Source organism: Cyprinodon variegatus, unplaced genomic scaffold, assembly GCF_000732505.1.
Source record: "Cyprinodon variegatus isolate N-32 unplaced genomic scaffold, C_variegatus-1.0 Scaffold698, whole genome shotgun sequence".
Taxonomy (NCBI): Eukaryota; Metazoa; Chordata; class Actinopteri; order Cyprinodontiformes; family Cyprinodontidae; genus Cyprinodon; species Cyprinodon variegatus.
In genome coordinates this window covers 432,874-437,618 of record NW_015151151.1, presented here as the reverse complement: position 1 = coordinate 437,618, position 4,745 = coordinate 432,874, and positions in this window count along the sequence as shown.

Sequence of the window (4,745 nt, the reverse complement as noted above, 5' to 3'; positions counted from 1 at the left end):
TTCCATCGTGTGACTGATGCCTGTGGATGTGCTCTCTTGCTGAGGCTCAGAGGAGCTGCCTGCTATAAAATCAATACGACTCCTTTTCGCCTCTACCTCTTTGTGTCTCAACTGGCAGCTTTTTGCCGACATTAAATCAATGAGTCCTGAAGCTGATTAGCAGGTTCAAGTGCAGGTCATTTCACACAGTCAGACTGAACTTCTCTTTTTTTGCCAATTACCATAATTGATTTACAGTAACGACACACTAGGGACAACGACTTTTGGTCTTAAGCTTTCAATAAACTTTCTGAATAAATGCTCTCTTCTCATGGCAAACACAAACTTAAGTAAAGGGTACTTTCTTATTTTGTAGGTGAATTCATTTTTCCAAGGTATCTTTGGGACAACTTTAGCAAAAATATGTTAATCCATAATTTCTTCTCTCAATAGAATAATTTTACTGTGTTACTAATATATATATGATTTACACCAGAACATCAGAAGTACATGTTATTGAGAGGTACCTTATAGCTCTATTACAGCAAAGAGGAAGTTACTACAAAACTTAAAGAGGCACAATAAATGTTAAAGGTATTTTTAAAATTTAAGATCATTTACTGGCTAATCAGAAATTATCCAGATGTTATCACAGGGAAACATTTCTTGTTGGGTATGAGTCACTCCATTTATGCATTTATATACTAGATAATCACTCAATAAATAAGATGATTAAGGTTAGATATGATAAGATTACTGATAAGATAATAAGATTATTGATAAGATATGATAAGATTGCTGCATTCAATTATCTTTTGACCCTAGCATGAATTGTGAAAACCCTACACTCAGACAAATTTGTGTTATTGTTATAAAAAAAAAAAACAGTTATAAAGAAAGACAATAATAATTCCTCAAAAAAAAAAAAAAAATTACCCAAAGCTGAAAAGTCAAAAAGAGGCAATTATGATGGAAAATCCTACAACTTGGGGGGAGTGTTGGCCTAGTGAGTTAGAGCATTTTACTTGTGCTCTGAGGTAGTTGCAAATACCCAGTTGGATCCCCACACCTTGCATTCTGGGTCCCTGAGCAAGACCCTTAACCCCACACTGCTCCCTGGGCGCCACACAGTGGCAGCCCTCTGCTCTCCAGAGAGGATGGGTTAAATGCAGAGAGTTCATTTCTCCATTGTCGGATCAATAAAGTTCACTTTCTCTCTTTTTTTAACTTTACAGAACACCCATACTAACCAAACCCCTCTCCAGAGTGCAAATGTAGATATGCACTTCAGTTCACCTCTATTGAATCAATGTGCATTTGCACCCCAAATTCCATCCATATGCAAGTGACCAGTTAATGGTACTATATAATGGTTATATTTCAAGGATTTTTCTAAAGAAAACTAGAAATATCATCTAGGAATAATACTCTGTGAAGCCTGAACCTTAAAATCACACAGATTTGATGAACAGTGAAAAAAGGCTAGAGTTAGAAAAATAGATTCATTCAGAAATGTTCAAATAGGTGAAAAACTATAAAATAGTGTATGGAAGATAGCAGCATTTGAAGTGTGTGATAGCCTGCCGTCACACACTTTTTAGTTTGCTATTTGCAGTGCACACATTTATTTATATATAAACTTTATTTGTCAGTTATTAATAATATTGAGGAATTATTAAGATGCATATTTTGATACAGTGGATTAGTTTCTTCTTTTTTTTTTACTTGCTACAATGAGCTCCAGCTTTCTTCTCCGTATACGGTCGTTGCAGCCTCCTCAGCGGGTCACACCGCTGGAAATTTGTTCATTATTTGTTTAGATATTCTTTTGGATAGTTGTGTTATATTTATTTAATTTTAAAAATAACTTATTTGGCAAGCATTTGTCTGTTTAAAGAAGATTGGTTGTATGTTAGTTTGTTAATACGTTTTTTTCCCCCCTGTCTATCAATGGTCTGAACCACTATTTAAGTTTCCCTCATGTCTTATTTGGTAAGTCAGTTTGTGCTCGAGTTCTTTATGTTAGCACCTAGATTGAAGTTATTTTGGTTGACTTCTGTTTTTGGGCTTGGTTTATCATGTTTGAACATTTCTTTAGGGGGAAATAAATCATTTCAAAACATTTAGAAAATTGGGCAATTAAAACTTAATTTGAGATCAGGGGGCTGAGACGTACCAGAGGGGAAGTTAGGAATGACCAGGAAATTACATCCAGAGTAGAAAGAGGGACATCCTACCAGCAGTACATTGTCTTGAAACCTTTATATGCGTCATTGCTTCAACACACCCGAGTAATTCAGCTATCTGATTCACACATGTTGGCCCATGGACACTTCCAGAAGTTTCAGGACACTGGATCTCGAGGACTGCAATTGAAGACCGCTGCACTAGACACTATACAACACAAACACACAAAAAAATGATTGCTCTAAAAAAAGGGTACAAGGTGAGCCATTGCCAGGAGCAGTCATGATACCACCATTTTTATCCTCAGAAAAAGATAAAAAAAACTTCAATCTGAAAAACTCACACGGAGAAAAAAGCCGATTAGAAGAAATTTATTGATACAAGTACTTAGTCTTGGCACTCAGACCTTGGCAGGAATATAGCGCTGAATTTTGAAGGATATGCATGAACAGGAGTAAAGAACAGGGCTGTTTTCCCCCCATGCCTGAAACTGGAGTGGAGTGGAGATAGAAGAAGTTGGTCAGTCTGTAGACTGTTGGTTGGCGAGACCGTATGCTGAGCTTTATAGGAAGATCCAGTGAGCTGCTAGAGCTGATGCTAGGGGACCTGGAAGATGGAAGTCCAGTTTGGCTAACACAGGCTGAAATAAACTGTCCATGATGAGCAAGCATGAAGGGACAGTGGAGAGGAAAAACTCCCCATCGGGAAGAAACCTCTGGCAGAACCAAGCTCAACATGGCGGTCTTCTGCCGGACCGGTTGAAATGAGACACGGAATGCAGTAAGAGTCCGGGAGGAATGACACTCTGATGATGTTTTAGCTATGATGGTGGAAGAGGGGCTGGAGGTGGGTTGAAAATGGTCTGAATGAGGTGATACAGCGCAACCACTGCCTGCACACAAGGTAGCAGACGAGTTACAGTTCAGAGGCCTTTTAAAATGAACTTTGGATGCCGATTGGCTTTCGAGGAGGCATGGTTCAAAGCTGATTGGCTGTGTAGTAGGTGGATGAAGGCGAGTAATTAGTTTATTCAGTTTTACTTCCACCTAGACTTTATTAAAACTCATTATCTGCCCAAAACTCCTCCAGGGCATCTGAAAAACATGTTCAAACCACCTCAGCTGACTCCTCTTGATGTGGATGCTGTACTCTGAAGCTCTAGATTATTGCTAAGCCATCCTGCAGAGAAAGCTAATTTAAGCTGCTTTTATCCCTAATCTTGTTCTTTCAGTCAGAAGTCAAACTTCATGACCATAGTCAAGGGTAAGAATCTGGACAGATCATGAAATTTAGAGCTTTGCATTTCAGTGCAGCTCTCTCTTCGCTATAGACCAGTACAGTGTCCTGATTACAGCAGCAGCTGGATCAAACATTCTGTCTTTCGCTCCATTCACCCCATCTTGTGAACAGGACCCCAATATCCTTGTACTCATACTTCTGAAGCAGGAACTATTGTGGCGGGTAAACTCAAATTTTAATTCAAACGCCGCGGCCGGCTAAGACAAGGGGTATGAGAAACTGATGACGCAGCACGCTGAACCATTATATGCTATGATGTCCTTTTATTTTCCCCTCTCACATTCTTATCCAAAGCTATACTTACATTGATGTGCCGTGCATGGCTATAGAAAACAGCGCGTACATGATGGTGTATAAGACTCTCAACAGAGAGTTTCTCCCCAAACTCACCCAGCCGCCGTACTCCGGGTCAAAACGTTGATCCCAGGTGGGCACACAAACCAAATTAAAGACACCACACCCAAGGTGCCACCCATAGATGACGGTGACTGTGTCCGACAACGTCACATGCTCGTGCACATGCACCCAGACAGATGGAGAAAACTATCAGAGGAGCACGACATGTACATATAATAATTTATGGCTCCTACAGGAACTTTTCTCTCACCTGTCATAAAACAGCCTTATTACAAAATTAATATACAAGCATCTCAATAATCCGTGAAAATATGGAAATAAAACAATAAAATGTCAATTCAGGCAACACTTCCTAGATTTCCAATCAGTCCATTTGATTTGTATGTCTAGGGTCTAAGCCTTGACAATCTGCAGGGCTGTGTTCATGTGGCATATTCTTTTCCCAAAGCTAAACAGCGGCAAGTACGAGTTCCAGCCAAGTAGCAGGTAGACACGCATACAAGCAACTCTATACTACGTCACTGAAAGCAAAACCAGCTGTCTTGGGAGGCCAGGAGACTGTGGCAGTTTATCCGTACTTTAGAAGCAAAGGGATGGACATATTCTTATATAATGAGGCTCAGACATAAAGACAAAAACAGCTACTAGCAAGAGATCATTGATGCAAATAACAGATCCAAACTAAGTTAACCAGAAACAGGAAAGGGTAATGAGGTAGCCATAGAGAAACCAGCCATTAACCCTTCTATGGAAAATGGGATTGGGTGTCAACTAGGTGGGTGAGGTTGCTTAAGGACCCAAAAACAGAGATGAGTGAAACAGAGATTAGCTCTTGTTGGTTTAATTATAAAAACTGAAGCAGACATTAAGAAAATACAAAATACAAAGAACCAAAAAACAGAAAACATCACAGAAAATTCAGG